The sequence below is a fragment of the Mytilus californianus genome, unplaced genomic scaffold (genome assembly GCF_021869535.1).
Source record: "Mytilus californianus isolate M0D057914Y unplaced genomic scaffold, xbMytCali1.0.p SCAF_7, whole genome shotgun sequence".
In the NCBI taxonomy this organism is placed as follows: Eukaryota; Metazoa; Mollusca; class Bivalvia; order Mytilida; family Mytilidae; genus Mytilus; species Mytilus californianus.
Window position 1 is genome coordinate 74,028,916 of NW_026262723.1, and position 12,740 is coordinate 74,041,655.

Sequence of the window (12,740 nt, forward strand, 5' to 3'; positions counted from 1 at the left end):
CGGTGTAGTATAACAATTCATAGGAAGTACAGCAGTCGATATTAGAGCATGAAATTGCATGATTATATCAATAGAAAAGCTACATAAGCTTGTCTCCATGGTATTCTTTATAACGGTACATATGATTATTGACTTACTTGTCTGTATTATACCTCCACTTTAAGAGTGGGGCAATATTGCAACCACCTTGTTAGTCCGTCTGTCCGGTGGCCCAACACATATTTCGTTACTTTTCTGAGAGACTACTATACAGAATGACTTCATATTTGGTCAGCGGCTTTACACCAATGAGTTGTAACGTGTGAACACTTTTCTGGTATGTCAGATACCTAATTCCCGTGTGCCGATACTTCGATTTTTGTTTTCTCTCAATATGTACAAGAGGGGATATGCCTAGCACGTCAACGGGTGGGTTTATTATAACTTTGTCTTTTTAACTGACAGTTCTTCTTCATACACATATATATTCCACGGGGTTAAATTCTAAAAACGCCGTTAAACTCCGCAACTTTTTAACGTACCTATTCAAAGTCAGGAACAGTATTATGCAATGTTCTCATTTATTATATTATTTTGTTATTTTGTTAATAGTCTCAGTTAACTTTATCCGTACAATGACAATTCTTCATACAATTTAGAGCTTGTCAAATGGTGTACATACTATATATTGATCAAGACAGTACGTTGATATCTAATTACTTATTGGGCTTTTTGTGTAGTTGGGTTTCTGTCTCATTGACGTATTATTATCAACATATCTTTTTATTCATTTTCTATATGAATTAAAAAAAAAACCACATACAAAATTATAAATGTGGATTTGTTTTTTTTACATTTCTAGATAATACTGTTGACTTCATTATTAATGAATAAATATTACAATTCTCGTGATATGGCCGCTTTTCTTAGAAGGTACTTTTTTTCAAACTCGCGCAACCGGATTAATGACGTCAGCGGATTTTCCGCAAATGTGACTCCATCTAAAGCGATGTCGCGAAATGTGATCTTTCTTATTAGAAACATCGCGAAATTACAACGTTCTGATTAACAACGTCGCCAAAACAACACGAAAAATTTTGAAAACGTTATTATCTGCCACTGCTACTGTGTCTTATACCCTCAAGCAGTACAATTGAATTTACAGCAATTTGAAAATTAAATAAACAAAATATTACACAGTAATCGATGTACTTTTCAGGAACAGATAAGAACATCAAATCGTAAAAAAAGTAACATCAGTTTAAAGCATAATTAGGTTGAGTTGCTCTTCGATTGTATTATTCTTAATCGCAATTTTAAAATGCTTCAAATACACACCAAAATTTCGAAATAATAACGATTTACCTGCAATTCATAAACGCATTTTCTTAAATATTTCGGAATCATGCATTTTTATACATGAAATAAAATTACCCTATTTCATACTTTAATAGCTTCCTTGTGAAATAATTAATACCACTAATATAACTTTCCACAGAAATATCTACCCCCTCCCCTCCCACAAAAAAAACTCCAAACAAACAAACAAAGAGACAAAGAAAATAAAAAGAAAACAAAACAATTTGTGTTCACAATTTGTGAAAGGTTAGAGAATAAAATTAAATCAGTTAAAGCAAAACTAACATGTTATAATCATACGCAGATCAAGAGAGGCGAAGGATACCAAAGGGACATTCAAACTCATAAGTCGAAAATAAACTGACAACGCCTTGGCTAAAAACGAAAATGACAACAGTACACAAAATACAACATAGAAATACAAAGATTGAGGAACACAAACTCCACAAAAACTGGGGGTGATTTCAGGTGCTCCGGAAGGGTAAGCAGATCCTGCTCCACATGTTGCACCTGTCGTGTTGTACATGTTAGTACAAACACGGTGATAAGTCTAATTCGGTAGGTCACAATCGAGGAAAAGGGGACAGGATTGTAGTTACGAAAATTGGAACATATCCGTTGTCATCTGTGAAACTGATATTCCATAACGTATAACCAACTCGTAATGGCGTCCGTAAAATTTACGAAGGGACGATTTCATCTTCACCACTTGGAACCCTTGTGAGCAGCAACCCTCTATGAAGGAAATCATGATAGGAAATACAAGCCCTGGAATATCGTTTCAACTGGGAGATATATACTACGTATACAGTCGCTGCTGGAATGTTGCTACATAGAAATGGAAAGTTCACAATTAGAAAGCTGAAATCATCTCTTTTGTCGTAAAGTTTTGTTTTCAACCGACCATTATTGTCAATTTCTAGATTTAAGTCAAGATATGAAGCAGACTTGACTGTATCTGTTGTATCCTTTATCTCAAGTTTGATGGGATAGATACGTTCAACAGAGTAACCAAATTCTGAAATATTTAGTGAGAAAACATCATCTTTATAGCGGAAAGTGAAATTAAAGGATACTGCTAACTTCGTTTCTTTCTTCCTAAGAAGTTCCTTTATGAAGTCAGCCTAATATGAATAAAGGAACAAGTCGGCAAGAAGAGGAGCACAGTTGGTTCCTATGGGAATGCCGATTGTTTATTGAAAAACAGGTCATCCAAACGTAACAAATATCAACAGCTGTCTACCCTGAAATTTTAAGAGAAAAAAGTAAAATAACAAAAATACCGAACTCCAAGGGAAATTCACAACGAAAGTCCTTCAAAAAATGGCAAAATCAAAAGCTCAAACACTTTTAACAAATGGAAAACAACTGTCATATTCCTTACATGGTACAGGCATTTCCCTATGTAGAAAATGGTGGATTACACCTGGTTTTATAGCTAGCTTAACCTCTCACTTGTATGATAAACGCATAGAAATCGCCCTTGGCATTCAGTATATCCACCAAATGACACCATTCGCTTGTGTTCTGCTGTCATTTCCTTTTTTCTTCTTGTTGGATTCTCATTTTTTTATTTGAAGGTAATTGTAGGTCAGGGTATAAAGTAGACCTAGTTGTATCTTTCAATAGTGACGTTTTACCAAATGTTCTTGGTACGCAAATAGATAACAGATTGGACAACCAAAAATATGCAAAAACAATTAAAAGCAGGAAAAAACAACAAACAGAATATTGAAAACCAAAATCTGACAAGAACAAGATATATCTACAGTTAAGAAAGCAGAAAAATAATCAAACCAGTATCGAAATACTGCAAACTGCCTATCTGGGTACCATGATATTGTTTTAAGTAACAAACGATATTAATCTGGCACCAAGTAAAAACTCAAAACGCACACCCATGGTACTAGTATAAGCTGCATTTGGTCTTGTGAATGATTACGAAAATATTGATATTTTTTATTCTTATGTTAAAGGTATTGGTTGGCATTCATTATGTCCTCTAAAAAACACCATAAGATTGTATTCTGGTGTCATCGTTGGAGGCAATGTCGGATCTGCTATGTAAGTGCACTTCAGTCCAGCTCCGCATTCACAGTGACCGTTATGCTTGCTAATGGAATTGCAGTATTCACCTTGTGTTTTGTATTTTTCACACCATCCACCTAAAACATAGAGAAAAATAGATAAAGTGAAAGCTCTTTCTTGGTGGCTTAATTTAAAAATGAATTTTATTCGACAGCTGATAGATATATTACCATTAAGGGAAAACATTATTTATTGGTATTTCTTAGTATGCTGTCGGACTACCCTCTGAAAAGAAATAAAATATTAAAGGCTATTAAAATCGAGATTCGGATTAAAATTCAAAGTATCGTGACTCCAAACAACCCACCTCAGAGACTTCCTGGCCACGGGCCTGAATTTTTATTAAGAAATCATTATTTTTCAAAGGCATAATATACAAAACAATGCGTGAGCTATATATTATGGACGAAACGCGCGTCTTGCGTATTAAATTTTAAACCTGGTACCTTTTGTTAGCTTTTATTCGTATGTTTCTCTGTCCTATATGTTCTCCCATTTATTTGTATTGTAGTCCTGTCATGTAATGTTGTCATTTTAATGTTATACTTAACATTGCCATAAATGCGGGAGGTTTGGCTAGCCACAAAACAAGGTTCAACCCACCATTTTTTTCTTAAAATGTCCTGTACCAAGTCAGGAAAATGACCATTGTTATATTATAGTTCGTTTCTGTGTGTGTTACATTTTAATGTTGTGTTTCTGTTGTGTCTTAGTTCTCCTCTTATATTTGATGTGTTTCCCTCAGTTTTAGTTTGTAACCCGGATTTGTTTTTTTCTCAATCGATTTATGAATTTCGAACAGCGGTATACTACTGTTGCCTTTATCTATCTATATATGTCTAGGACCGAAAAAGGTATTGTGTTATTACAAACATCCCTGCAATAGAATTGTGCGTATACGTTTGTGAGTCTTCTTTGTTGTTTGTTATGAAAGTAATAAATCTTTTTTTCTCTGTAACATGTAATACAAGTAGTTGTTTGCTTATTCTCAAAAGACTATTTCTTCGGATTTATATTTGTCTAAACAACAAAAAATGAAATAGCTTTTAATAGTTTGCTACCAGTTGTTACTTTAAAAATGCGTACAAATTCTTAAAGTTCACATTACTGTATGAATAAATTATACAACCTCGGTTTTTGTTAAGATTTTTAGGATTTGTGTGATTTTGTGGACCGTTAACGTTGCTTTGACAATTATTAGCTGTTACAATTAAAATTTATTTTGCACTATTAATGCCCAGCTCTGGAACAGACCGAAAATGTCATTGACATACTAATATTCAGATATTGATCAGTTCTGATCATAATACGAAAAGAACAAAATGATTTATACAAATTTTTAGAGATTTGCTTACTTTGTCAACTGTACAAACGACTAATACAATTATCAAAAATATGGAGAGACTGTCAAATCAATTGAAAATTGGAATCCTATTCACGTATACTGCTCATTCAGTGTTGCTCGAGACCGAATAATATAGAGTGTCGATATGATTGGCTATGAACAGACTCTTTTGAATATATCCATATATATTAAATAAGGGCTAAGGAGGTGAAATAAAATCTTTTCTTTTCTAAAATCAGGAAGCAATATTTTTTTTCGTGAGCTTCAATGAAAATATTTTGTGAAAGAATACGTGTCATAGATTTAGTGGTAACGGTTATAACAGACGTTGAAAGAACACGTGTCATAGATGTAGTGGTAACGGTTATAACAGACCTTAAAAGTACACGTGTCATAGATGTAGTGGTAACGGTTATAACTGACCTTGAGACATAACCGGTGTGACAAAAACTAACCTTGAAACATAATGGTTGGTCTGATAGGAAAAACACTATTCTGTCTTTTCTTACTAACCATCAATTCAAATGGCCCCTCATGGTAGTAACAACATTCATCTGAACCACACTGTGAATCATGTCTACACTCAACCTGTAAAATGCAAATCAATTAATACCTCCTATCTTCTGTTAATGCTCTTCAACATCCTATTTGATTTGAGCTTCAATGATTAGTCTGATGTAGACGAAACGAGCTTCTGGCGTAACAAACTATAAGACTGGTATGTTTGTTGAGCTTTCACAATAAAAATTCCTTATTTTTCAATCCTTGCTTGCGGTCATAAAAATTTCGATCACGATTATCATACTTCTTAAGTTATTTTTGAAAAATATCTCTGTTAAATCTATTCACAAACTGTGTAAACTGAGACCAAATTAAAGATTGACATATGGTAAACTTGTCCATAGCTATTGGAGGTATATCGGGAGCTAACTAAAAAAACTTGAAAATGCGCATCACGAATCAAAAATCGGGGGTTATCCAAGGTACTCCGGAAGGATAAGCAGATGCTGCTCGTTATGTTGCACCTATTGTGTTGCTCACGGTTAGGACATAGTTAGTGTTAAGTCTCATTCGGTAATATCACAATCGAGGACAAGAAAACGGGAGAACAGAAACGACAATTGGAACATATCTCCGGTCATCTCTGACACACAAACTCCATAACGGTAAAGTAACTCATGATGGCACCCGTAATAGATTCTATTAATCAATATAATAACAATTGTGTGTTAAAGCAGTCTATATTAACTTTACATTAATTTACAAATAAAATAACCAAATCTTAAACAGTAATTGATGTTCTTTTTAAGGACATTTACAAACATCTTATACAAAAAATAAGATCAGTTTTAAGCATCATTAAGTTGAGTCGCTCAACAATTAAATAATACGTTGTATTGATCATTTTAAAATGCTTCATATATACACCAAATTTTTGCGATGAAATCGATAAACCTGTAATTCCTGAACGCATTTTTTTAAATTTCGGAACCATGCATTTTTAAACTTTGGTGTAATAAAATTATCCTACTTCATACCTTAGAAGCGGTGGCAATGGTACAAGAAATAACTAACACCACTAATATTTCTTTCCACATGTCGATCTTTCAAGACTAGTCAATTAAAGAGAATTGCTTTTATTACTTTTATCCATTTATATCTTTAGATATGAAACCTGTCTGGATCCCAGTACAACACTCAAGATACAATTTAACCCTTCAAAGATAGGTACGAGCCTTACATGCAGGAAATCACGTTTAGTTGTACTGCTCAAAGAGAATATGTCTTTGTATATAGTTTATCACTTTTAACATTTTACTGCCTTTGATTGCACACACGAATAAATGGTATCTACACGACTAGTTACATCAACAGATGTACTCTCCTGGAACATTATTTAAGTTTAACGTGTTGATTATGTTGTACATAGACTGACCCCCCCCCACCCCAAATAAAAAAAAAAACAACAAAAAGACAAGGTCAGAGAATCAAAACTAAATCAGTTCCATTTAAAATGCAAATTTCGAAGTCTATCAATCATCTTAAAAAAATATCACAGAATCTTTACATAGCAAAAATGGCCAGCAATACAAGATCTATAAATAATTCAAAATTGCTGAAATGTTAATTTACTCTTTATAGGAACAATTGCACTTAAATGACGTGTTTAACCATTATTTGGCTCTAAACTTGAAAACAACAAAAGATAGATAGAAATTTTAATCAGCAAAAATTATCATGAGTTAAATTGGCCAAAATCGTCAGTCTATTCCTTGTATGACTATTTAACTTAAATGACGATTGTTACATGTTTTTGCTGTTATCGTTAACTATAACAGATAGAGAGACACTTCAAGCAGCAAAAAATTACCAGCTAGACAATTTCTTCAAATACATCAAATGACGTATATCGACTTCTCAAAGGATTCATTGATCTTCTATGAGAATGTCTGCTCGTTTTGTCCTATAGTAAACAGAGAGAAACTAGAATAGTCAAAATTATCATCAAAATAAGATCTACTACAGTACCTGTTCAATGACCATTATCACTGATTTTGACTTTTTGTCTATTTTCTTGAAAACTATAATAGTAAGAGAGACACTGTAGAGACACTGTAGATAGCAAATTGATCACCAAAAAATAGACAGTAAGTTAACACAACTGAAATTGTCTATCCGGTCCGTAAAGGAGCTATATCCTTAAAATGATAAGTTCTACCCTTTTGGGGTTTTTGAAATTATATTGAAAACTATAATAGTTGGAAACTGCTTCCTGCAAAAATGACCAGCAAGATTATATCTTCAAATGAGTTAACATGACTGAAAATGTCAATCACAAACTTGTTGAAGTTTTTGTCGTTCATGGACTATTTTTTCACATTTTATGTGTTTTGGCTAATACCTTGAGAACTTTTATATGTTATGAGAAACTGTGATCAACATGAGAAGATCTATAAACAGGGGAAAATAACTGAGTGGGTCTGGATCTGGATCAACCATGGTCAATATTACCCAGTATGTTAAAGATGTTGGCCATTGTTGTAAATGATTTTAATGATGCCTATTTCACCGTTCTGGATGACCTTCTATTTAGTCTTTTAGTCTTTCTTTAGGAGGATATATTAGTGTTGTCCCGACAAATCTTATCTATCTTATCTTTTTATAATACTAAATCTGCAAAAGTGTTATCGGTTGAACTTGCTGACTAAAATGACTTAAACTTCAAGTAGAATGATAATATCCATTAAAACTATTTATCCTGCTTTATTACAAGGTTAACCATGGTCAAATGTATAAAAAAAATATGTGTGAATTGTTAAGTACAACTCCTTGTAAAACCCAGGCAGAGTGTGATTTATGACCCCTTTCATTATGCATGAAAATGGTCCTCATAAGTGGGAGTCTTGTAAAAAAAAAAAAAATTGCACATTTTTTTCAAAATTATAAATGGTTGCCATGGTAACTGCCAAGGCAAAATTTCATAAAAAACAAGGCGTTTTTTTTAGAAAAATCAGCCAACTTTATTCATTATTTTTCAGGCATGTATTTTGCCAACAAAATTAAAACAAATCATTTTCAAGACAATGTTATACACATGCAATTAGATTGTAAAAACAATATTGTGACCTCAGTTGTACATTTCGGGTAAATTTAGGTTGAACTTTGAACAAAATCCTCAAATTTCTACTTTTTACAAATTGTGAAGTTTACCATGTATAAATGATTTAATTTCTTTAGTTACCAAGTTTAATATTTCAAATCATGTACTGTACATTATTTATCAAAACATGATAATTTTAAAAAATGATTCAAATTTTTGGGATCTATAAGCATTTTTGGTTGCCATGGCAACAAAATACTACATTTTAGGCTTTTTAAAAAAAAAGCCTAAACTTAAAATTTCAGTATGTTGAAACTCAAGTTATCCTATTAGATAGACTTAACTTGAAATTGGTATTTATTATTGGAACAAAAAAAAAAAAATATCAAAATACAAATGTTTATGTGTCAAAAACCTTTTTTGAGGGGGTTGTTATGCAAAAATAATTCCATCATTTTTAGAAAAAAGTCAATTTTTAATATTCTTATTTCCCAAAGTTACTACTTTTAAAAGTACAATAAAAGTTCATTCAAATTAAACAATTTTTCACTGAAAGTGTTAAATAAGTGTTTTAAATTGTAAATAATTATTCAGATAGGCCCCTCGACCCAGCTTGGGGTAGGGTGTAACTATTTATACAGCAAGAAAATATGTCCATAGCACACAGATGCCCCACTCCTCATACTATCATTTTCCATGAATATGGGTTAATTACAAATTAACCTTAACCTTAAAAGAAAATTTATAATTCATTTTTTTACAAAGTTCTGCTTCTTTAATGAATTTTTATATTCATACTTTTAGAAAGTGTCATGGACAAACAAACTGGATGATGGTCAAATTTTATTGTTGTAACATATATACATTAACCATTTATAACTGTGCATTACTTTCTTTAATAAGAACAAAGAAGATCATCCATAATAATAAATTGCTCTACAATGATACAATTTGTTATTTCATTAAGATATTAAACTCCTGAATGTTTTTTTTTAGATAACTAAGTTTTTTGCCCTAATGTATGGTTCAAAATAAAAGGCACAACATTTATGACAACTGTGCAAAATTTCATTGACCTCCTAACTTATATACTTATAAAAAAGAGATTTCTTAAAATTTGCAAAATCTAATGTGCTTTGTTGTGGTGCTGTTTTCTTACTCATTACAGATAACCTAGCAAAAAATGAGGCTATCTGTGAAGGCTGAAGAAACTAGTCAGCTTTAAACTCTCTTACATCATGTTCATCAACTTTAGTCCTCATATTAATAGATGTTGTAACTGGGTTAGATTTCTTTCCACTAATTTCCCCTGCTTCAAATTCCTGCTTAAGAAAATCTTTAACTTCTGTAGAAAATCTTACAAACTTTCGTTCTTTTCTTAAGGCCCATCCCATGTCCTCTGATGAGGTTCCTTCTGTGCCTGTGTCTGACATATTACTAATATTTATGGTATTTTGAAAGTTGGTATTACAAGTTTCTACCCAACGCTTCCTCACTTTGTCATATGTGGAAAGTCTATTTGTGAGGTGTCTTCCACTACTTTGATGGGTTTCAATGTCATGAAATGATGAAAAAGTGGCACAACAGCCAGGCTCAGGACATTCAAAAATTTCAGACTCTTGATGATTGACTGTTGTTGAAGTGTCTTTTGATTTTATTGCTCCATAAGTGGCTCTTGGTTCACTAAAATCATTTATAACATTTAGTCCTGTTTCACCTTGCTCTTGTCGTAGCACGGATGACCTTGGAATTTTTTTGCCAATTCCAATGTTGTAAGAATTCCAAACAAGAATATCCCCATCTTCAAACTCTAAGTTTGAAAAACTGTTAACACCCTTAAATATATGGCTTGTCATCTCTTGTTTGGAAGTATCCACTTCAGCAACTGCACATTGACACCCAGTGACACCAGCTCTACTCATAATTGCAGCCTGCATTTCTTCTGCTGATGAAATATTATTGCCTGAAGAGACAAACATTTTCATTTTGGAACACATATCGGCTATTTTCGCATCACAGAAGCTTTTCCCAGACTGTGCCTCACTATAGTCATACCTCAGTATCTTCAAACCTGAAATAAAATCACAAATACTAAAGAAAAAATGTCAAAATGTTCAGGATTGAAATTGAAAATCTGATAAACTTTATTGTTGTTTATATTTTATCAATCAATATGAGATAGCCTTTGACCTATAATTGTTAAACTTTATAAAATACATTGTGACTTTGATGGAGAGTTGTGTCATTGGCACTCATACCACATCTTCTTATTTATATTTACTTTTGCAAGATTTGCAGTTTTGGCATTTTGATAAGTGCAAGCATGCCTTAACTCATATTTTATGTTACTTGTTTTTATAGTTACTGAAATAATGATCCTTTATTTAACATGATTATTTAAAAACCTCACCAATACCATGCCTAAGGAAGAAACCTATCTTTTTCAGATCTTTTTTCTAATCTAAGTTTTTTTTTAAATAAAAAAAAATAAGAGGTAATTTAGTGTGTCTTGTCATTAAGCATCTCTGGCACTAGTCAATTAAACCAGTGTTCATGTGTTTTCCCCAAAATTTCCAAAATTTTACAGATTTTTCAGATTGGGTTGCACAGAAGAAAAACAAATTTATTGTTTGATTTGAACATATAAAAACTTCACAATTTACCTGTTCTTTGACTTATTCCATATAAACTGAGCCACAAACACCCACAGTGGTAGCAACCTGCATTATCGCTACGCAGAAAAACCTCCTCTATATTCGGTATTTGCTTCTTAATGGTCATCAACGTATTTTCTATGATGGATGCCACAGCAAACCTGTCTTGACGTACCCCATCAAAAAGATGAACAGGACAAACAGTATTATAACTTAATGATACCATGTTTGGTATATAGTTTACATGAAAATTTAGAGATCAATTTTTTTTTATCTGATAATTTTTTGAAGAGTTTAATATGATCCTTTGACTAAAAATAATAATAGAAGTTTTCAGTTTTATGCATTTATATGTGTCATGCTTAAAGTAATAAAGATATTGAATTGTAAAAAAAAATGATTCTGGAATAAAGTTTAACCATGACAAGTTAAAGATCAAGTTCAAATTTTGTTTTGGTCTGAATACACGAAATATTGCATTGAAATAATCATTAATCATGTTAATTACCTGCAATGTAGTGTTTTCTGGTTTGACAATAGCTACACTGACATGCCAATTCAGACCTTTCTGGCCGAAGAAATCAGACTGTTTCTCCCTGTAACGCATTGGCAAAAACTTCATTGCCCAATCCATAAATAGTAATAGTTAATGAGGTTCCAGTGACTCCATGAGCTTCAGTCGTGCTTCATCTTGGGTTTTTGTCCGCAGTTGGTGAGCTTTCCATTGCTTGACATTATTTATATCTATTGTTGTTGTTGTGTATAAATCATCCCTGGATTCTTCATCTAAAACAGAAGAAGTGTAAAAAGAATATGATATTAATTTTCGAGTGTTGGTGGTGGGGGTTGGGAATTGCATAAATTTTCTGAAAGCAGTTTTTACTGTCCATGATAAAATAGTTTCCCTCTAGCCAAAAAAGAAGGTCAAAATGACATATTCAATAGTAAACCATTTCCACTACCCATTAACTATCTACAGGCCAAGTATACCATACAGTGTCTAAACAAGAGGCTCTCAAGAGCCTGAATCGCTCAACTGTAACTTTTTTGCTTAAATCTTTCATCAACGATTATTTTTGCTTTTCAATGTATATTAATGATTGCTTAAAAATGCAAATAAACAGTTATTTGATTCTGTCATATTTTCTTCCAAAGAAAAAAAAAAAGCATTGTAAAATTGTTTTAAAAGGACAACAACTCCTTAAGGGGTCAATTGACAATTTTGGTCATTTAACTTTTTTGTAGATCTTACTATGCTGAACATTTTTGCTGTAAACAGTTTATCTTTATCTTCAATAACATTTAAGATAATAACCAAAAACTGCAAAATTTCCTTAAAATTACCAATTAAGTGGCAGCAACCCAACAATGGGTCTTCGATTTGTCTGAAAATTTTAGGGCTGATAGATCTTGACCTATTGAACATTTATACCCCATGTCAGATTTACTCTAAATGCTTTAGTTTTTGAGATCCAAGCCAAAAACTGTATTTGACCCCTATGTTCTATTTTTTAGCCATGGCGGCCATGTTTGTTGATGGATCAAAACTTTGAATATAATTTATAAACTAGATACTCTAAGGAACATTGAGTCAAAGTTTAAAAATATTTGGCCGCGTAGTTTTAAAGGAGAAGATCTTTGAAATAGTTTATGACGACGACGGACGACGACGGACGACGACGGACGCCAGTTGATGGCATAAGCTCACATGGCC